This window comes from Marmota marmota, unplaced genomic scaffold (genome assembly GCF_001458135.2).
Source record: "Marmota marmota marmota unplaced genomic scaffold, marMar, whole genome shotgun sequence".
NCBI classification, from domain to species: Eukaryota; Metazoa; Chordata; class Mammalia; order Rodentia; family Sciuridae; genus Marmota; species Marmota marmota.
In genome coordinates, this window is record NW_026000224.1 from 5,037,490 (window position 1) to 5,060,433 (window position 22,944).

The 22,944-nt window shown below is 48.1% G+C and overlaps 1 long non-coding RNA gene across 3 annotated transcripts; it reads left to right on the forward strand.

Annotated features, from left to right (window-relative positions):
- Window position 1: 1 nt before the first annotated feature.
- Window positions 2–10,304, forward strand: LOC107158198. 3 transcript variants are annotated; one of them, XR_007343759.1, is made up of 5 exons: window positions 6–252; window positions 1,456–1,541; window positions 1,798–1,933; window positions 8,296–8,486; window positions 8,591–10,304. It is a non-coding gene; the product is annotated as an uncharacterized LOC107158198 (long non-coding RNA). The 3 variants fall into 3 exon arrangements; XR_007343758.1 differs by having other exon boundaries at window positions 12–252; window positions 8,296–8,467; XR_001505592.2 differs by having other exon boundaries at window positions 2–252; window positions 8,296–10,304.
- Window positions 10,305–22,944: the final 12,640 nt, after the last annotated feature.

Genomic DNA, 22,944 nt, shown 5'->3' on the forward strand with positions numbered 1-22,944 from the left:
AGCTTCAGCGCGTCGCCGGGCGTACGTGGGCGTGTGGGCGTGTGAGCGCGGCCCTCCCGGCGGCCGGACTTGCCTTGCGGAGCCCGCAGGGCGGGGAGAGAAGGCCTGCTGCTCGGGGATTGCTTTGTGCGTGTGCAAGCGCCGTGCAAAACACCTGAAAGTGTCTCGTGTGTAGTAAGCAAATATGCACGTTCAATTTTAGTGTCTTCCCTTTCAGAATGAGTTTTTGTATGTGGAACGCATTGCAGGAAGGTAAGTATTCATATTTGAAAATGATTCTGTAAGTCATTTCTGATCAGTATCTAATACTGATTTTTGGCTACTTTAAAAGTAATGTAAAACCGATCATGGGCGAAGTGGGCAGTATTGCTTACACCGCCCTTCCCCTTCTTCCTTTCCTTCACACAGTGCCCATCGACTGTATTTTTTCTTGTTTGTAGTGGAAGTGTATTTGCAAGTAAACCTCTGTAGTTGGGACTATTGGATCAAGGTTAACTGCTTGTCGAGTTGATTAGATATTGGCAAGCCAAGATTCTGCTACCACAATGGGGCCAAAAAACACAGGTAGTCCTTAGCTTGCGTGGCGTTTTATCCCCATAAACCCATATAAGTTTAGAATATTGTGACTCAGAAATGCATTTAATACACTCAACCCGCCAAATGTCGTGCCTTAGCCCAGCCCACCTTAAACGTGCTCAGAACATTTACAACAGCTTACAGTCAGGCACAGTCATCTCTCACAAATCTTACTTTAAAAGTGTTAAATATCTCATGTGACTTATCAAATAGTGTACTGGAAGTGAGGAACAGAAGCATGGCTGTACTTTCACATCATACTAAAGTCAAATGTCATGTAAGTGCCATCTTGTAAGTTGGGGACCATCTGTATATATGTTAATCTAATTTGCTAGCATCCACACAATTCCTTATGAAGGAAATCTGTTGGCTGTGTTGAGGAGCCAAAATAATTTCAGAAACTCACAAAATAACAATAGTTTATAAAATAACACCAGAAGTACAAGAAAGCCACGATTTAACAACAGAACCCACAAAGCACAATAGCCTGCAAAGTAATAGCAGGAGCAAAGTAATAGTGTGAGCCCACAGAGCAAGAGTAGACACCTACAAAGTAACCACAGGAACTCAGAGGTGGTTCAGGCAGGTTCAGATGGACTCACATCCAGTGAGTCTTTTGCTACAGTACTTGGGTGCCCTGGTAAAGATTAATATGTTTGGTGACCCCTGGACTGTCACCAAAGGATGGAGAGGAAAGCACTCATAGAGGAAAGAAAAAGGCTAGACTTGTGGTGCCACTGGGGTGTTGGAGAAGTGGCTCAGGGACATGATGAGCAGAAAAGAGATGCCCACATACCACATATTTGGGGCATTTGACTCATTTAACACATTTACATATTTGGGAAAAACGTTTTGTTTTGTTTTGTTTTTTTCTTTAAGGCAGTCTACTCTTGACAGTATCCAAGGAGTTGGAGATATTTGAACTAGTGGTTGCTGCCACAGTGAGGTCTCATGGCAGTGAGCAGGTGGTTGCTGGGTACAAGCACCTAGTGGTTCATGCCTCCCTGAACTCAGCATGCTGGCCTTCCCTGTGCACCCTTGCCCTTGGGACTCTCTGGACTTCATCCCCTACAGGCTCACTCATCCTGCACTTCCCCTTTGGAACACGGAGCGTAGTATATCTGGTGGGGTCTTCGTGCAATGCGTGAAGACCACTTTATTCTATGCAGCAATAATACTGCAATAGTAAGTGAGTCACCGGATTCAATGTTTAATTCCCAGGTCTGGCCATCCCCTGCCAAAAAAAAAAAAAAAGGAAGAAAAGGAAAAAGAACCAAATCACCACCTGTGCCACTCCAAAGGAAGAATCCCTGATCTTTGGGAATTCCACCCTCTGCAACATGGATGGCAATACTAGGTGAGAAAGCAGGCAGTGAGCACTGTGAGTGCACACATGTGCAGGGGGCGATGCAGTGACAGCTGCTCCTGGAAGGGCAGCAAGTAGTACAGTCTGTGGGCTCAGACACCAGTGGGCAGCCAGGGTGAAGTCAAAGACAGGAGAAGGCTAGGTTCAGCATGCCATTTGCTTATGTCTTTCATCTCTTGGTTAGAATAGGATTTCAGGGCTGTACACCCAGGTGCCTAGCAATTGTCAACATGGAATGTGTGCGGTTGGAACAGGAAGGCCAATGTGAAGACCCCATGGCCACCCAACTGCAGCTCATCCCCACTCTGATGCCTAGACCTGAGTATGACTCCACTTTCAGCTCCCTGTCCCATGCACAACATGCGCAAGGAGCAACAGTGAAACTAGCATCTGCATTCCAGCGGATGCCTCTTGGGCCCATAACCTTCCTAAACCTGTTTCCTACCTCTGGGAGGCACATGGAGCAGCCAGGGGTGGGTCCAGGTGGGACCAGGCTTTGTGCTCCAGGCCTGCTGGTCTGTCCTTCCTGCAAAACACCTATTGACCAGCTATGTCAAGTGCCCCCTCTGCTCCCACCCTCCTGGGGTGTATTGTCCTTATTGCTCGCTAGACCATCATGGCATCTTGTGATTTCTTTCAGTTATTTAAATCTCAGCTCAGCCCCCCTCTGCTTAAAAAAAAAAAAAAAAAATCCCAGTTCCCCATAGAAACTAAAAGCTCTCTGAAGGAAGAAGAAAGTTTTTCAGGAGCCATGAAAGCCTGTCTCAACTATAGGAAAGGTAGGGAGAGACATGCAGCAGACAGGCTGCTAATCCCAGATGGAAATGCTGGATCCAAATAGCTCAAGTCCTCCTGACATGCTGGGATCAAGTTCAGACTTTGAAGTCACATCAGATATGATGGCATCAATGTTAGTTCATCAAAATTATATTATTTCCAGTGTGACATGCTTATCCTGCTTTAATGTTGCTTTAGGTGAGATCCAAGCAATGAAATAAATGAGCAGTAGATTGTTAGGACCAAAAGGGACCTTTGTCTGCCTAAGCCTCGTGGCAGACAAAGCCTGCACATTCACCGTATCAGACAGTGAGCACGCGGCCAGCAGGGCCCCACCCTGAGCCAGGTCCTGACTCCCTACCTGGCTTTCTCCCCCCAAAGAGGATGGTGTCTAACTCAGATACCATGGACCCTGGAATCCTCGAGCCCTCTCCCAGGTCCTCAGATCTCAGGGACAGGGTGCTGAAAGTGGGACTTGAGGTGTAGGTGTCCTCCTCAGTCCTCTGACACAGCAGGACTTCCAGAGGCCGGGTTGGCCCTGAGACTGCTTGTGGCTCCCTGGTCTCTTACCTGTCATGATTGTCCACTGCTTCATGGGGTTGCCTGACCTCATTCTACTGGGAAAAGCATGAAGTTCCAGGCTCTGGAGTCAAATGAGCAAACTTTGAAGGGAACTTGGGGATGTAGATGTGGGGGGAAGCAGGTAGCAGAAGGGCTCTGGCAGGAGACCAACCACCCACAGGAAGAGGCCATAAGTTGCTGACCACATGAACAGAGGGTCAGCTTGTACATTCAGATGAAGCTTCAGCTCCATCTAAGGCTATGGTAGCATCACAAAAAAGGGAGATTTAAGCCAGGAGCCATGTGCTGCAGGGAGTAAGGAGAGAAAGTCAACACATGATCTGGTCACCCATTTGTGGATGAGTGGCAGGGATGGGCCAGAGGTGAATTGGGGTGTCGAGAGCTAAGGCCACGAGGCACTGTGGAGTTCTGGAAAGGCAGTCTTCTACCATGAACAGTGTGGATGCGTCTCTCCGTGCCTCTGGCCTGCATGGTTTTTGATAAGAAACACACTGGCAACCTTATTGAGCTCCCACCGATAGCCTCTCTTATAGCCATTCTCGTTGTTTTCAGATTCTTTGTTTTGGCTTTCAGCAGTTTGGTTATGATATGTCTAGGTGTGAATTTCTGAGTTTATCCCACTGAAGGATACAATGTCGAGGTGTTGAGATTCTTAGATATGTAGATCATTGTTTTCCTTCACATTTTAGAAGTTTAGAGCACTGTTTCTTCACTCCTTCTGACCTTTCCTCTCTCCCCTCCTCTTGGACTCACTGTGCATCTGTTGGTACAACTTCACTCTCTTTTTGCATTTAGGTGTGACACTTCCAGAAATTCTACTTAAGAGGGATGGAGTTGTGGCTCAGTGGTAGAGCGCTTGCCTGGTGTGAGGCCCTGGGTTTGATCCTCAGCACTGTATATAATAAATAAAAATAAATTTTAAAAAAGATCCATTTACAACTAAAAAATATTTTTAGAAAAAGAAATTCTACTTAAGCGGAGAGATGCCCTTCCTCCTGGAATGTGGCTATAAGATCTGGCTCTCCACCAACTGTCTTGGGCCTGAGCTGACCTTAAGGATGGAGACCACAAGTCCGAGATCTGGGGGCCTGATGAGTTTCTGGACCCATCATGCTTTGGGCCTGCCAACGTCCAGACTACATTTTCTGAATTTCTTTTGTGTGAAAGAGAAATAAACATATATCTGGATTAGCTATTATTATTTTAGATTTTTAAGACATATGTCATGTAAGCAATGGAATTATCTAGTGTAAATTTGCCATGAAACATAAGATACCACCAGTTATGAGGAGTCAAGAGTTCTTTTTTTTTTTTAGAGAGAGAGAGAAGTATTTATTATTTATTTTTTGGCAGACACAACATCTTCGTTTGTTATGTGGTGCTGAGGATCGAACCCGGGCCGCACGCATACCAGGCGAGCGCGCTACCGCTTGAGCCACATCCCCAGCCCCGAGTCAAGAGTTCTTTACAAGGACTTTATGATGGTAAAAATTGTAGGCACAGTCTCGGGCAGACGCATTTTCCAGACTCATTTTTCCACTGCTTCCAGTGGGTGTCAAAGACACTGAGTAGGTATTTATACAGTGTGGAAATGAGCATTCAGGTAGGTTTGACATCAGGAAACAGTGGAGCTTTGGGATCTCCTATCAGGAAACCATGATTTGCCTTGCTCTTCAAGGTTTTCCTATAGGCCCCTCCCCCCCAAATTTGTGGTAATTTCAGGCCATTTCTCGAATTGTTCCTCCTATAAAACAAAAGTTCCTCATACTTGTTAACTTCCTAAATCCTCTACCTTGCTACCGTAGCCTTTAATGGAGCTGAGGTTTCATCTGAATGTAGAAGCTAAGCTAAGTTTCTGTGTTCTGACTTTATCTTAGGCATCTGCATCTCCAAGAAGCAGAGTGTGTGCACCAGTGGGCACAGCACTCTTGTTGAAGCTGCAGCTGAAAGTCATGTCTCCTTAGTGGCTACTCAGCTGAGCTGCTAGTCAACTTCTCTGGTCTCAGCAACGAGTTAGCCTCCTCTGCCTCTTCCTTGGGTTGCTTTGCCTCCAAGTTCTTCCAAGATGTTTATAAAACATGCAGTTAGTTGGCTTTCATTTCCTAACCTGAAGATGTTCCTTACTCTGGCTTTTGCCATTTTTCATTCCCTCTCACTAGAGCATAGTAGAGAAGTCCTTCAAGGAAGAATGATTTCAACAGAGCAGCTGCCAGCTGCTGTACATTTTCTTTACCTAGTCCTAAATATGAGACCTTCAGCAACACCCTGCTCACTGCTGGCTCATGTCATTTACATTGCCCTAGGTTTTATGTTGGAGAAAAGACAAGAAAATATGTAGAAACAAGAGGCAAACTTGTTGACTTTTTGACATTCTTGCTTACACACACATGGAGGTGGACCTCAACACCTGAGAGTGAGCTGAAGACAGGGAAAGGAAGAGGCAGTTACTAGGCTGGGAACTGCTTCTCACCACTGAAAGTCAGGAGCTCTGAGCTTGGCTGCCTCTGGTTCCTTCACGCACTGAAATAAATTCTGGTCTCATGCAGACTCATTCTCCAGGACACTGTGGGCGTCAACCAGCCTGGTTCTCAGATGACTTCAGGCTCCTGGCTAAAATCTCCCCTTTCTGTCATGCTACCATAGCCTTAGATGGAGCTGAAGTTTCATCTGAAATCATCAGCTGTTTTTGTGTTCTGATTTTACCTTTTCCACATATACCTTATACATCATTATAAGGTTATACCATAGTATATTATACTTCCAAGAGCCCTGAATCATTTGTTTTGACAACTTTCCCCAGTTTCTCATGTCATGAGGACCCCTGCTAATTGAATTTACTTTAACTTCTTTTTTTCCAAATTTTATTGGAAGGATGTTTAGTGTGGACATTAACCATGTTATCATTTTTATGCTCATAACCAAACCAGAATTAAATTTTACAATATCATGTAGTACTTTTATCACAACAGCTTGCTACAACTCAGATACATTAAAAATGCTGCCTTCCTATTGAGTCTGGCTTTTTAAATTCCATCAAAAAAGCAATAAATTTCTGCTGACAAAATTGCCTGGGAAGTGCCATGTGGCTTGACCCATGGTCCTGCCATCTGTGATTTATTAGGCTCCCAGCTGCAGCCCTTGGGAGAGGCTCTGTGGCAGGTGGCCATCATTTGTATAGCTTGGAAAATCCCACTATTCGACACTCTGGCATTTGGGAACACTCCTGTCAAGACTGGTAGGATGAAGTCTCATGAAGAAACACCAATAGCTGCAGGAGGCCAGTGTTGTGGGCTGCTCAAATTGGTTCCAAGTCCTCAGCTGGGCCACTGGAAATTGGCCATGGCTGGAGAATACACAATACAGAAGTTAGAAACACTACAAATACAAACTATGCACACTCTGACCCTCTTCTACAGAGCTGGCTCACCAGCACCACTGGACACACCCCAGTCAGGTACCTAGCCATCACCACGGACCGAATGTTGTGTCCCATGCACTGTCAGTGACTGTAGGTTCCTCTGGCCATGCAGAAGCAGATTTTTCTGTCCAGCTGTGGTGAGTTTGGCTGTGGCCAAACTTTTCCTTTTACTCCTCCTCCCCCCCTTTTTTTTTTTTTTTTTTTTTGTGGCAAATCAGACCATTTAACTCTCATTTAGGGCCTGCTTAAGGAAAAGAGGCACACAAAATTGGCTCTGCCCAGAGTGCTAATGTTGCAGTCCACTTTGCGTAACTTTATTTTCCAGCCTTCTAGCAGAGAGCCATGCAGAGCAATAAGGAAATAACTCGGGGTCTCCTAAAGGCCACCTTAAAATGGATGTATAGCAACTAAAAATCTTAGAATTATCAGCAAATAATGATGTTTACTTGTGATGATGGTAAAAGAGAAACGGGACCAAATAAGGTTTTCCTTCAATTAAACTCCAGATGGGCATTTCCTGGTGCCTGAATCTTCTGACTCACCCAAGCACTAGGCATAGATTCCCCTCTGAATCACCAGGTTGCCAATGCTGTGGCCTTTCTTCTGGGAGGGGACTTGATGATAGCAAGTCCAAAGCTCACAGATACGAGAGAACAATTAATCGACTACGTGGCAGGAGGGACCCAGCCGAGGTGCTCCAGCAACAGGGCAAAGTCCACAGACACTGGCCAAGTGTCTGGGCATGGGTCCCTCTGCCTCCCGAAACTCGTTGCTGTTGGAGAGACAGAAGGAGTAGAGTGTCTGCCCTTGCTTCTGGGTTTCCTCCCAGCTGTACAGCCTTCCCTCTCCATGGCAGTCTAGTCCCCACTTATGTGTCCTGTGGATAGTGTCGAGTTTCCAGGAGACATATGAAATGCCGCCAGTTATGAGTGCTCAGGGTGCTTGTCAGGGTGTGGATGCTGGCTCTGACCAAGTACAAAATCACGTGGAAGAAAGCAGAGAAAAGAAAAGCAAGATCAGTGTCTCGAGATCCTGTCTTGTGGCGGAGGGGGGTGTGGCTGGGGTTGTGGCTCAGTGGTAGAGCGCTTGCCTAAGTGTGTGTGAGGCCCTGGGTTCGATCCTCAGCACCACATAAAAATAAGTAAATAAAACAAAGGTATTGTGTCCATCTACAACTAAAAAATAAATATTTAGACAACGATCCTATCTTGCCCTATTAAGAGAAAACTGCAGGGATAGAAAATACTCTGATAGTGTGACCACTCAAACAGCCTTGGAGGTCCACAGGAAATAGCACGTATTAAAGGAAAATATTGATAAAAAATGACATACTTTCTGCAGCTATTTCTCTGAATGAAAGACAGTTGTGCCCTCCACAGTTCCTATGAGAGCTATTGAACGTTAAAAGGGCATTTATAAGTAGGAAACAGATTTGCTGTGGCTCCTGCTCTTGCCAGTGGAGGGCCCTCTGGCTTTTCCTTTTATGATCCCAGGTCGAAAGGAAATTGCCTCTGGAGTGAGTGGAACCTTTGTATGAGAACAACCGTCTCTGGTTTCTGTTTCCTGTTTGTGTAAGCCACAACCCTGCTCCAGTGACTGGGTTTTCAGTGAATACGTAAAGCCAGTGCAAGCCCAGTTGCTCTGCTGGACCTGACCTCCAGAAGGACTGACCTGCAGCAAAGGTGACCAAGCATCTGCAGAATGAGCTTCAGACAGGCAAAGCCCTGTTTGCTCCAGTGCTCATCCAGGTCTGGAGCCTGCCCCAGGGTGGGTGCAAGATTCGCACACGAAGAACAAAGTTAAACTGTTCTGACCCCACTGTGAAGACACTCTGCACTCAGAAACCACATGTGCTTGACTCCTATCTACAGCATTTCTTCCCAGGAGCACGCAAGGGCAGTCCAGCAGATGCCGGAGGAACAGTGACCACACTCTGAGGCAAGCCGGATACCACCTGTCCTGGGCCTGATCCTAGTAGGCCTCCAAGGAGCGTTCTCATGGTTACCAAGAGCTTTAGGCAAGGAGAGGGAGGCAGGGAAGGAGGAAGGAAGGGCGGGCACCACTCTGCTGTTGAGCCCTCCCTCCCTCCCTCCCTCCCTTCCTTCAAACCGAGCAGGTTTCCTCCAGGAATGCGTGGTAGCTGGTATGTGTCTGTTTTTATAGCATTTGTCAAGGTCTACTGATAGCATCATGCAAAAATACAGATAGAGAGATCATTTTTCTGAGCTGGGCTTGAATGAAAGCTCAGAAACATGCAGTTAGGTGTGCTCTTCTCCGATCAGAGTCTACATGGTGTGCTGTGAAAAGAACCACGACAAAAGGACCCCGATGCTGGCTAGGCTACCTCAGTGATGGCCCAGCTTTCACGCGGGACCCTGCGGAGTGGAGAGGGACTCCAGCTGGCTGCTCTCTGCATGCAAACTGTGGGGAGCTGGGGACACTGACTTCTGCTGGTGCCTGATACCACCAGGTGACAATGGGGAATCCAGAGGTGTCATGTGGACCCTGACCTAGTGCGGAAGATGCTGTGAGGGCGCAGGGGCCATGTCTGGTGGCCAGTATCCAAGCCTTCATCGTGGATGGGGTCCTGGACTGCAAGAGGGTGTGGAGGGTCCAGATTTCCACTGTGGGTGGGGACAGACACACTAGGAGGAGACCTGTGCCCAGCTTGTTCACTCAGGGATGACGACACAGCAGTCAGTTGCTGGACACCAGCCCCTCTTGACCTTGTTGGTGTCCTGAGCTTGGGGTGGACTTCTGCCTGCACTGGTGGACACTCTTGAGTGAGCAGAAGTGAACATCACAGTGTCCGACCAGGGTCCCTGCTGGTATGAGTGATGCGCACTGGGGGCAGGGACCCCTGTCCATTTGTCTGTCAGTGTGCGCCCTTCCCCTTTGTAACACATGACTGCGGATTCCCTGGGAAGAAAAACACATTGGAAAAGAGGTTGCACAGAGGGCATGGTCAGCAGCTCCTGATCTGTGCTCACCTCGACTTCAGAGGAGCTTTTCTGGGTTTGATTAATTCACTGTTGTCCGGGAGATGAGGCTGATAGCGTATGATAGGGCAGAGAGGAGGGGAAGCAGTTCTTCCACTGCTAACTCTTACTGATCTTCTTCCCAGTCTGCAGTGGAGCCTCCTCACTCCTAAGATCAACTGTGAGTAAGTTACCAGAGTTTCCCAGGAGGACTCTCACCACCTCACATGGGGATGCTCAGGACACACAGCAGACAGGTTCAATCTGCTCAGACACAGCTGTACATCGGGGCTGGAGAGGCCACATGCAGATGTCAGGCAGCAGTGAGGCACTGGAGCACCACCTCGCAGGGTCTGTGCAGATGGCCCCTCCCCACTCAAGGTGGCCTGCTTGAGCCCGGGATCATTCTACACCCAGCTCCTGTGGGATTGCCGGGGGGCTGGGGCCTTGCAGGCCAGGCAGAAGCTGTGGCACCATCTCAGGGCCCTAAGCGCCCTTCCTACAGTGTGGTCTGAAACTGAAATGTGCTTCATGTGTGGCTTTTGGTTTACATTGTGTTTAGATGTGTTTGTGGTGAATAAAATAAAAATATTAAAACGTTCCTGAACAAGTAGTTTCTTTGGTCTGTATGAACACAGTGATGCTGAGCATGCATTCACAAGGAATTTTCAAGTAAAATGGGGTTTTCATCCCAACAAATTGGAGCCTTCACAGCCGCAGGAAAGTGCCTCAGGTCTTCCTGAGTGAAGCCTGCATAAGCGGGAGCCTCTCGTTCCAGTTGGTGAGCAGCTATCCATGAGAAGGCACGAGGTGGGTGGAAGCACCCTTTGGGCCTTGCAAAGCTTGTCTGATGAAATTCTGTCTTCTTGTTCAGTCATGGACACCTGTGCTCAGGGGAACCCACTGTCCTGGGCACCACCCTGCGGTGGTCAGCTCCTTGTCCTTGCTGAAGAGGGCTGCATTCCAACAACTCTGAGCAGGGTTACCAACCATGTGTTCTCACCACAGCCCTCATCTGTGACTCCCTGGAAACCAGGCTCTCGGGGACAGCACAGAGTGACAGCACAAGCTGCTGCTCCTAGGTGACAGAACCTGGTGTGTCTGCTGTCCGCATCCCATGGTGGAGCCAGACCAAGGCTGACGGTCTAGCATCAGGACATGGGGCTGGTCAGGCTGAAGCAGGACAGATGAGGAACTAGCAGGAAGCGGGCTTATTAGCTGCAGCAGTCCAGAATGGCTATTGTCTAAAAATCTCTGGACCCCAAGTCTGGAAATTCTCTAAACTTTATACTCAGTGGGGTGGATCATGTCAGTCAGTGGGTACATAACAGTTACACTTTGTCCCATATTTCTAGGCTGGACAGAGGTTTCACAAGTTTTTACCATAGAAAGCAGAAGTTGGGTTTGAGGCTCAGTTACAGCACTTGCCTTACACGCGTGAGGCCCTGGGTCCAATCCTCAGCACCACATTATAAAACAAATAAATAAAAAATAAAGATATTGTTTTCAGGTACAACTGAAAAAAATTTTAAAAAAAGCAGAAGTGCTAAATTTTTTTGTTCATCACTGAGTTTGCTGGTATATTTAGCTTTTGCATGAAAGAGCAACTTAGTCCTTACAGAAAATAGAAAGTTTCAAACCATATTGAGTTCTTTGCAGAAATTTTTGCTAATATCTTATTAATAAGAACAATGATGGTGAGGATCTCTAGAAAAGCCCACCACAAGACAGTTTTTGCTGCTCCCAGTAGTAAGGCCACTCAGGCGGCCCAGCAGAGCCCAGGTTTACACAGCCAGCCTGGGACCTGGTCCACAGTTTTCTCCCTGCTGAGACAGGGATCAGGTGGTGCCTCCCTCACAGTGATGCTTAGATGAATAAGGGGGTGCCAGCACTCCTCGTGAGTTTGGTGTGGCAATCACATGGCCCTTCTTGTCACCTGTTAGCAGGTGAATCTACCCTGCCTGGTGGCACAAATGCCACCCACTGTTCTCAGCCAGGCTGGAACTCACTTGGAGAGGGTGGATTTTGAGTTTGAAAAGGTATGCAATGTTTGTGGGATGCCATTTAAACTTTAAAAAATGAAAATAGGTACAAAGTGAACAGAGAGAGTGGAATGGATGGTGGAAGCTGAGATCTCTGAACCTCTTACCACCCAGGCCAGGTGTGCAGATGAGTCAGGACAGTGCCGCCACTCTGCTCACTAGTGACCAATGGATTTCAAGGTGGACATTGTTAAAAGAAAATAATAATGATTATACATGTATATTTAGTTGTAAATGAACAATACCTTTATTTTATTTATTTTTTTATGTGGTGCTGAGGATCGAACCTGGTGTCTCACACATGCAAGGTAGGCACTCATACATCTGAGCTACAACCCCAGCTCAAGTTAGACATTCTTGCCCCTAATTTAAGGCCTACTTCAGTGGTATAACAGGGTGTCTAGAGAGAACACTCCATTATTTAAGAGAAGCATTGGTAACTATGCTCAGTGGAACTGAAGTCAGAAGAAATGAACTGGCCAGAGAGCCGGGGAACATTGTGGGGAGGGGCTAGGCAGCCTGGCGTGAGAGGCTGGGGAGAAGGACAGCCATGGGAAGCTCGGGAAGGAAGCCTGGGAGCTATCTCTGAGGCCAACCAGGACTGGGTCCTGGAGCACGCTGCTCTCTGGGCTCCCTCCCTGCCCTCCTCCTGCCAGGCTAAGGGTGTCACTGGCTCAGCGGAGCTGCCTCCTTGTGAGTATGAACCCTGGCGGTGTAGGAAGTGGGCTGAAGTTGGCCAAGGCCATGTGAGGTGAAAAGCAGTGGACAGACGGGAAAAAGGCACTAGGCAGATGGTGATCAGGAGAAAGACGATGCTGCGGAGTCTATCTGCTCCTCTGATTAGCATTTCCTTTCTTAATGTAAGCATTAAGAAGGTTTGACGAGGGCTGGGGATGTGGCTCCAGCGGTAACGCGCTCGCCTGGTAGGCGCGGGGTACTGGGTTCCATCCTCAGCACCACATAAAAATAAAATAAAGATGTCACGTCCACCAAAAACTGAAAAATAAATATTAAAAAATTCTCTCTCTTTTCTCTCTCTCTCTCTCTTAAAAAAAAAAAGGAGGTTTGACAAGGAAAACAGTTAAAACTTTTCTGGGGGGCTGTGGGAGCCAGGTTGGGAGAATGTATGAGAAAGCAAACTTTTTGTGAAGGTATAGTGTTCTCTACTCCATGGTGTGCAGAACAGCAGTCCTCAGGCTCTGCTTGTCCTGAGTGATTCCATGGTGTGTGGAATTGCAGCTCTGAGGTTGTGCCCAAATCTTTGTTACTCTATCTTATAAAGCAGTAGTTTGCCAAGAGCTATTCCATTTTGAGTTTTAGTGCTGAGGTAGAATTTTTTCAATATGCTTTTTGTACAAGTAAACAATGACTATCTGCCTGGCACAACCATGAGGCAAAACTGATAAATCAGTGTGCTGATAAGAATGATCACCTGCCGAGGGGCCTGCCCTTCCAGCATCGACTATGGGGAGATTGAGGGCACGGAGAAACCCCTCCGGAGATGGTTTCAGAGAAGAGCGTCTGCTTTATTGTGCAGCAAAAATAGCTTTTATAGTGGGTATGTGCCAAAGGTCTCTAATTCCTCATGTTTTACTTTTATACCCTGGGCTTTTAAGAGCTGACATAAAATTTGTAGTTGAGCCTGTTTATGTGAACTAGGTAAATTACCCATTGCCCTGACTGCTTGCCTGTTTTGAGCTTTGAGTTTCCCCATGGCCAGGGATCCCTCAAGCAAAAGCCACCTGTTTGCCCCACGTTAGGCGCCAGAATGCTGAGGGGTCTTCCCTTCCAGCATTGACTGTGAGGAGCTTGAGAGCATGGAGAAACCCCTCTGAGACGGTTTCAGAAAACAGCCTCTGCTTTATTGTGCAGCAAAAATAGCTTTTATAGTGGGTTTGTGCCAATTTACATGAAACGGTCATGATAGGCCAGAAGTGATACACAACATACCATCTTATGGGAGTCCAGACACCAAGAGTTCAGAAACTGCCACGTAGGCTGTCCTTGCACCAACAGGGGAATAGCTCCTTGTCAAAGGAGCAAGGAAATTGTGCTTGCCAGTGTTCTGACAGCACTCTGTCCCACAACATAATGTTCTATATTAGGACTTCTCTGCTGCACAGTGAGCGAGATACGCATTTCTCCATGTAGGTCCACGGTCAGGCCCTGCAATAATCACCTAGGCATTTATCAAGTTAATCAGAAGCACATGGATACATGGGTGTATCAAACTCATGTCAGAAAAACCAGACCCATGAGCTCATTGAACAAACACATTAGATCTCCAAATGATGCAACCTCTTTACTCAAGACCCATAAAAGGACGGGCACCCCCAGACTGGACATGACAGTACCCTGACATGCTCACCTGGTCACTCGTCATAACCCTTGCCCAGGAAAATCACCACAGCAATAAACTTCCAAATCTCTGTTTTGGGGCTTTAGTGGAGTGCAGCTTCTCCTGCCTGTGATGGCCATGCACAGCCCGCTCCAAGCTGACATCTCAGGCTAAAGCTGTGGACCTGTGCCTAGGTTAAGTTCCTGCACTCTGATAGCTCTGTGCCCTAAACAGTTTCTTTGGCTGCTTCCTAATCTTATCTGACTACCTACCTTAATCTTTCTCTAGCCTTTTTGTAACACACACACACACACACACACACACATGTACATATATATAAATGTGTGACACAAGTGTTACAGTCACTAGAAATTAACTCAGAATAAAAGAACTTTTGATGGCCCAGTTTATGACTACCAGGTACCCACCAGTATTCAGTGAAATGCCACTGATAAGAGTGGTGTGGTCTGTGAACTTATTGCTATTCAGTAAATTCTGGCACTGTGGAAAGACACATGTTTGGTCCAAGCTAATGAAATAGCACATTCATGTCATTTAGCAATGGCAGAGATGTGACATCAGTACAGGGAAAGAGAATAGTGGGGCAGAATTGGGAGAAAGTGGAACAGACACCACTTGCAGGAAGCTGGGGGTGCACACCTGGGGGCCAAGGTCCTTGTGGAGCCTCCTGTACTCCAGCTCAGAGCGGACTTTAGATAAATAAAAGCCTAAATGTGAACAACCAAACTGGAAGGATAAAATATAAATGACGGGTTTGGTGCTAGTTTCACACACTGTGAAAAGAAGATGCAGAATACCAGATATAGCTGGTGCCACTTATGTAGAAATTCACATAAAAGATAAATGTAAATAGTGATGTATGCAAAAGTTTAAAAAGGACTATAAAAATGCAATCAAACTGCTGGCTGCTGGTGAGGAGCTGTAGGTGTTCAAAGGCCTGCAGCTGCCTCTGTCATGTCTTCTTTGTTTTCCAAGGACTGAGAACAAACAGGACAGAAAACCTTTGCTAATTTGGGTCATGAAATTCTTCATGCTTTTTCTGTCTTTTCAACTTTCCAAAACTGAAAGGGACAAAGAAGAAATCATCCAAAGAAACAAACTCCCTGAAAAAGATCAGTCAAACTTTGAGCAGACAGAACTATTGGGAAAGCAGAGGCCTCACCACACCAACTGCCCCTAGGGGTAAGGCATGTGAGTGGCCACAGGGGACATGACCTCGGTGGAGCCAGCTGAACCATTGATGCTATTGGGGAGGAAATCAAGGTGCAAGAGCACCAAGGGTCTCGGATGATCTCATGTTCCAAGAGAGAAACGATCCCTGAAGGCCGACATCTCCATGTCTGAACTGGAGGGATGAGGCCAGGCAGAACGCTCCAGCCAGCACGGAGCTCTCACAGGGCCCAGCGCTCACCTTGGCTGGGATGCCACCTGTGCCCTTTTTGGCTCTGGGTGGATTTCAGTCATGCCTGTGCTCCACCTTGGATTCTCACCCCCAGGTCTTTAATATGATCATTTTATGTTGCTAGTGGGGCCAGCAGCATAAGAAGAGGGAGGTGGCCACTCTGGAGCTGGGCAGGGCTTTGCCTCATGTGTGCTTGTTTTGGTATGCTGCCTCTAGATGCACACTCAGTCCAGCCACAAGTCTGTGAGCAGGGCTTGTGGCAAGAGCCTGGGCCCTGGTTCCACCTGTGTTCTGCAGTCATAGGCAGACAGGTGGGAGAAAGGAGATATCAGCTGACCCTGTACTCTGACCTCAACATCTTTGTGGGGGAGCCTGGATGCAGAGCGGCTGACCAGCATATTGCAGTGTGGACAAAGGGTGATTCATGTCCCCGGTGGGACATTGTGAGGGGTTGCCGACTTTCATCACAGTACTCAGAACTTTGTGCAACTTAGAACTTGCCACTGTTTATTGCTGGAATTTTTCATTTAATATTTTCAGACTGTGGTTAACTGAGGGTGACTTAAAATGCAGAAAGACATGCGAATACCACACTACTTATGCGAGAGAGACTTTTGGATTTCTCCTGCTCAGACACACTGAATCCCAAGACAGAATCCTCCTGTTTTGTCCACTTCTGTCTCTGGGTTCCAGGCCCTGGTGAGTGTCCAACAGACAACTCCTAGGGAGTGCTCATGTGCTCAGGCCTGATATGCCCCTGGGTTTCCTCAGCAGGTTTTGTCAGTGCCCTCTTACATGAGCGTGTTCTCAGTTCTTCTGAAGGAAGGAAGCATCTGTGGGCTTTGGGCATGTGCAGCCTGGCAGCCTCCCAAGCTCCTGATCCACATGGAGCACTGCTGTCTCTCCTCACTAGAGTCCAAATGGGAGAGGGACAGGGTGTGGGGCTGTAGTGCCTGACGCCATGTGAAGCAGAGCCGCAGAACAGGATGCCCGGTGACTGGGAAGAAAATGTCCCAGTCTCCATGGTCCATGAAGCAGCATGCCTTCCAGGAAGCCAGCTCCTCCAGATCCCTGGGAAACTGGGTCCCCAAGCCCTTCCCTGGGGAATGGGCTTATGTTTCACTGATGGGCCCCAGAAGGCCTCCCATCATCCCTGCAGTTATCCCAAGTTGATCTTTAAGAGGGTTCATTGGTCCAAGCTCATAACATCTGCTTTGCTGTGAAAGCTGCTGCCTCCCTGGGAGTGGCACTTGTCTGTGGCCTCACTGGGCATAGCTGCATCCTCAGGCAGAGGGCCGTGTGCAGCACTGCCTAGTGCTGAGCTCAGGTCAGGATGTGGAGGCACTGATGGGGGTTCTGGCCTCCTGACCTTGAGAGCAGGGATGGCCAGGATCCTCATGTACAGAATAGGCTTATAGAACATTCACTGGCCCAAAGAAACAGCCTTTCCAGGCTTGATCTACTGTGAAGCCATTTGAAAATGTAATTTGCAGTGTGAAGGAGCATCACTATCTGCCCTAAGAGCCTCTTTTCAAAGCCATCTTCCTGCCAGGAAGCACAGCTGCACCGGGTTATTGCCGCGACCCCTCGCCGGCAAGGGAAAACACGACACAGGATTCTTCTTTCAGCAGTTTATTCAGGCCTTGAGTCATGTATCATCTTCTAGTGACCCCCCGCCGAGCGCCCAAGCACAGCCTAATAAAGCCTCCAGCATACCAATCCTAAGCTGCCACGTGGACCTTTCTCATAGGGTGGGAAGGGATTGCGTGCCAATTCTCCATATTAGGAGTTGTTTATCACAGGCCACAGTGGAAGCCGGCGCCATCTTCTAATGGCGGCCACGGTCTAATTAGAACGGCTCACCACAGGTTATCCCAGGGCCTTTGAATGAGTTACAACTTTGGGGAAGCCTCAAATCTGGTAGGAAGTGCATTGTACCTGTATTTAACCAGGTGAGCTTCCTCTTGGGGCCCCCAACTGACAGATAAGAAGCACCTTGCTCTGGAGAGCAGCAGAACACATCCTGATTTTCTAGCCACTGAGTTAACCCAATCCTCTGCATGATTAGCTTGGTGACCCTTTTGAGCAGCCCTCCTCCTTGGACCACATCCTTTCCTGGAGCAATTTCAGGCTGAACCGGAGGAGCCCAGGGGAGGGGACAGAAGGGCTCAAGGAATGCCCTCAGGGCCAGGATCCCACAGCTTCCTGAACCTCATCTTCATCCCCTCCAAAGGCACTGACCACCCAGGTGCACCCACCTGACTCCACCTCCATGTCCCGCCTCTCAGCTCCCTAGCTCTGTGCCCTTTCTCCCAGCTGACTTTGTCAATCCTTGATATAAGCTGGAGAGTGCGCTGCTGGCACCTGGTGGCAGAGGCTGCTGCTGCTGCTGAGTGTCTCAGGGTGTACAAGATGCCCTGCAGAGGACAACCTGCCCCAAACGACAATAGTGGGGAGGTTCCGATGCACCCAGATCAGGAGGAGCACTGGAGGCAGATGCAGTTACAAACTCTCTAGTAACCACAGTAAAACAGAAAGAAACAGAGGAGTTATTTTTTTTTTAAAGATAGAGTGAGAGAGGGAGGGAGGAAGGGAGAGAAAGAGAGAGAATTTTTAATATTTATTTTTTAGTTTTCGGCGGACACAACATCTTTGTTTGTATGTGGTGCTGAGGATCGAACCCGGGCCGCACACATGCCAGGCGAGCGCGCTACCGCTTGAGCCACATCCCCAGCCCAGAGGAGTTATTTTTCAAAACCTATTTTACTTAATCCAGAACATTATTCTTTTCATATGTATGCAATATAAACGTTATTAGTGAGATATTTACTTTTCTTTACTGAGTCTGAAACCTAGCCTCTGTTTTACTTTCTTGGGTTCAGACTGGCCCCAGCCCCAGTCAGTGGCTTCTGTGTCTGCTGGACAGTGCCGGTCTGCACAGTGTGGGGCCCTCTTTTCTGGGTAGTGCAAACTGAGATCGCTCTCTACCTGCCTCAAAGATCTCCTACCATCAGGTTTCCCATGTTCCTTGTAATCTAGAGCCCCAAGAGCAAGAAGGTATAGGAGATACTACACAGATACATCGAGCTCAGTCTTCATCTGGCCAGAGCCCCCTCCAGGTGCCTAGTCAGAGTCCCTCAGGGTGCACAGATGTCTCCAGGTACCTGGCTTTGGCCTCGGCACTGAGCAGCAATGCTGAGAACAGTTCTCAGAGAGCCTGGAAGCACACATGTGCCTTATGTCCTCCACCCCTGTGTGGAACTGCCTCTGGCCCCAGCTATGAGGACTTGGCACCCTGGGCAAGTAAGGGCCCTTGCTGCTCATGTGGTGCTGCAGTTGGGGATACTTTGTCCTGACCTGTCCTGAGTACAGAGAGGGGTTACTGCAGGTGGACAGGAGACCATGCCTGGCCTGAAGACTCCCCAAGGAGTGTTACACATGGGGCTGGGTGGCTCTCTGATGACCAGCGCTCAGTGCCAGGTGCTGTCTACTCCACTGTAGCTACAAGGAAAGGAGCCGAGGCCTGCCTCCCAGCAGCCAGCCTCACCTATAGGCACACAGAAGATCCCGGTGGACGAGGGATTTGGGAGTTTGAAGCTTCTGGGGTGCTGAAGTCACAGACCCTGGTAGTGAACCCACCAGAGGTAGTGGGCAGGAGGTGAAGGCCTCCTTAACCTGCACTAACCTGCCACGACACTTGAAACCTCAGCTCTGCAGTCTTCATGTGCAGAAGCTAAGAAGAGAGCATGTGCGTAAGAATCCCTCTGCCTCACTGCCTCCTTACCACATGGGACTTGGGTTGCATTCTCCAAGACAGAAGGAAGCTGCCTGAATTATAACTATGATAAAAGAAAAAGGTTAGTAGCAATTAGACAAGCAAAGCAGGGGACCTACGCTGGAGACTGGAGGCTTGGATGCACGAGAGCTGCAGACTCGGGCCCAGGCTTCCTGGAAGTTGCTGGCAAAAGGGGATCATCAGCAGCCACCTTCCTTCAGCATCACGGGGAACTTGCTGCTCTTCCTGGTAACAAAGGTGGCAGGAAGGGATTCCTCTTGGGAAGTCATATGGAGGCCACTGCTGTTGTGTGGAAAAGCATGCACAGTGACATGCTGAGGACAGTCTACACCAGCTCCACTGACCAGGGAGCTGGCCACCATGCTGCAGCACCAGTGCACCTGGTCAGAGGAGTCACCCAGGACCCTTGAGAGGTGCAGTGGAGTCTGTCTGTCATCCTAAATCTGCTAGACTGTGCTTGGTCACCACTTGTGAGGGCCCTTGACAGTTTTCACATATAGAACTAGTTAATTGCATATCAAACCAGCACTTGCTATGTGACCATGAGCTAGACACTATCCTCAGTGATGAGTCTGAAAATATATGTCTGAATTGTTCATTTGAAAGCAGTGAAGATGGGAAATTGTATGTTGTGTATATTTTGCCATAACAAAAAAGTAAAAATGAACAGGAACCCCTCTCCCCATACTAAGGGGTTCACAGTCTGATGGGGGGGTATCAAGACAGAGAGAGAGTGGCTCGTCTATGACAGATTCCACAATGGGAGCAGGATGCAGACGGAAAAGCCTGTTTCCAGGGAGGCTTGTGGTCACGAGGCCTCTAAGAGCTCAGACGGCCTCCAGATCCTGGACTCCGTAGTTCTGGTCTGCGTGGGAGCTGGTCCACTTCTCTTTCTGGTAACTTGAAGGCCAGCATTCAACAGTCAACCTGCTCGCCGTGGCACTTCAAGGAGCAGCCCATGCTCGGAGGAACACCGTACATGGCAACGACATTTTCTCTGTCCTTGCTCTAAGTGATGTGATTGATTGAGGCGGAGATCATGATATCTTATCTAGACTACAGGACATAGGTTTACAGTGTGTCATTGCTATACCAATCTTAACAATGAGGTGTTGGCATGTCATTCATTCTCCTGTGGGCAGTAACAGAGAGATGAACCTGACAAAGTTCTCAGAGCCTTTAGACTTTGAAATGTGCTGCTGGCTGGGATGTGGGAAAGCTCTGAGACTCACACGAGTGCCCAGGTGCTTGTGCTTCTGAGAGTGCCCCCAGTATCAGTATCAGTCCAGCTTCTGGGTCACAGAAGCTATACAGCCACATGTGTGGAGTGGATGATCAGGCTGTTTACCCTGTTTCCCCAACCTGGGATGGTCCTGCAAGTGTGGATCTGTTTGCTTCAGATCTCTGCAGCTGCAAGCCAGGGGCTGCTATGGAGGTCAGTTCTAGAATCTGTCACATGGTGTCTGCCACTCTGGTCCTGCGGCTAGTTGGCTGTGTGCCTGTGACTCACATCCTCCATCACTGTGGGCCTGTTTCCCTTCTCTGCAAAAGGTGCTTTGCAGATCCATAGTTATGTCATGCCACAGCTGCGATGAAAGAGATGACAAAAGATGACTGAGAAATGGAACAAAAAAAATTGCCTCTCTATAGCACTTCAGCACTTTCCAACTGAAGTGTCTTTTCACATCTCAGATTCCACTGTTTTTGTTTTGTTTTGCCTTCTTGTTTTAAGATGAGGTATCACTATACTGCTGGTCTGAAATTCATGGGCTCAAGTGATCCTCCTACCTTAGTCTCCTGAACAGCTGGGACAATAGCCATGCAAAGATACCACTGTTTTTATTAAAGAAGATAAATTCAGGTACAAAGAGGTAACTCAATAATCTAGTTTCCATTTCAGATGATTATTGCATATAAAACAGGCATTAATTTTCTCTTGCTATTGGGTGTGCTTAACTCATTGGACCAATTTAGAAAGCATAACATTCTTTGGAAAATTAAAAAATGGAATCTTGTAACTTGAAATCATGGAAACGTCCTTGTTGGTTTATTAGAGGCTGTATCGTATACATGGGATCCACAACCAGTGAACTCCAAGACCCTGTTCCCGTTGGTGTGGAGTAAATGTCTCTTGACCCTCAAGCATCTTGATGTTTTAAATGCTAGGGTTGAGCCTTTTAGACTCAAGACTGATCTGGCTGGGATGTGGGAAAGCTCTGAGACTCACACGAGTGCCCGGGTGCTTGTGCTTCTGAGAGTTGCCCTTTTCTTTCCACAATCCCAAGAAAATGACCCCAAATGGAGAAGCATCTTTATGTGAAGTAGGAATTTTAAAACAACTATTGACTCGCCAGAAGATCTGAGGACTTACTGGAAGATAGCAAAAGCCGCCAGATTGGGTGCAGGGGGGGGCACCCTGGCACCTGCAGGAGGGAGATGATGCTTCCGGGCTGTGAGGGTGTGCCCAGGCAGGAGTCTGGTGGGCCTCTCGGGGACTGCAAGTGCCACGAGGAACACTGCACCGGAATAATGTCAGGTACTAAGACTGTTACTGCGCAGAGCTGTGTTAAATAGTTGTACATGTTTGTGGAACCCAAGTTAATGCAAATAATGCTCATTCTTTGGAAAGAGAAGCTTCTTAATGTTGAAAGAATTTGAATAATTTAACACCAAAATGCAAGACAATTTCAAAAAACTTGGAATGTAAGGGGAGATCAAAGATACATTTCAAAAAGAAAGAACTTTGAAGAAGTGCTGAGAGTGGAACCTAATGCACCAACTCCTCTCTCGAAGCTAGAATACAGCCTCACATTGGCTGCACACAAACCCAAGTGCACGGCTTGTGAAAGTAAGCAATGCAAAGTAGCAGGCTGAGTGGCCAGGGGTGCTTAATGAACCTGCGCAAGCTGCCCGTGGAAATCACATCTGCAAGCACAGAAAGGAGGGGAATGCTGTACTCAGCCCTTGACCACGTCCGTAGGCTACACGTGAAGAAGGGTGAGAAGAATTTGAATTTGTAAGCTACAGAAACATTCAACTTCAGGTGGAAGACACGCTGCTTTCACTTGAGAAAGGCAGGGTGAGGAGCTACTAAAGAAAGAAGCAGATGTCAGGGCTCAGGTCACCTAAGGGTGCCTCAGAATGGAGGCCCCGGGACCTCCGTGCTTCTCCCTCCTCTGCTGGGAAGAGCTTTCTGTAAGACCCCTGCTGCCTGAAGTCTGCACGCACTGAAGAAGAAGCCCTGCCCTCAGGCGCAGCTCCCCCACCTGAACGTGTGTGGCAGAGGATGAACTGCAGACTCTTCATCCTGGACAGATGTTTGCTTCTCCTCTTAACAAAGTCTGACTTGAAGTATCGATGCTTCCACAGCATGAACAGGAGAGGAGAGAGAGAAATTGCTGTAGCACAGCAACTGCCCCACCCACCCAGCCTAAAGCTGTGCCAGGAGGCCCAGAAGGTATTCTGAGCTTCTGCACCCCCGACGTTCTCCTGTGCTTGCTAATAATTGAGTCACTGTGACTGAAACACTATCTGGGGCCTGGGGCTTGTCTCCCCCACTGATGTGCCTGTGCTCTGATGGCATCGGCAGCAAGAGCATTTCTTCACCTGGGCCCTGTCCTGGAGCTGCTGCTGGAGGGAACGTCACCA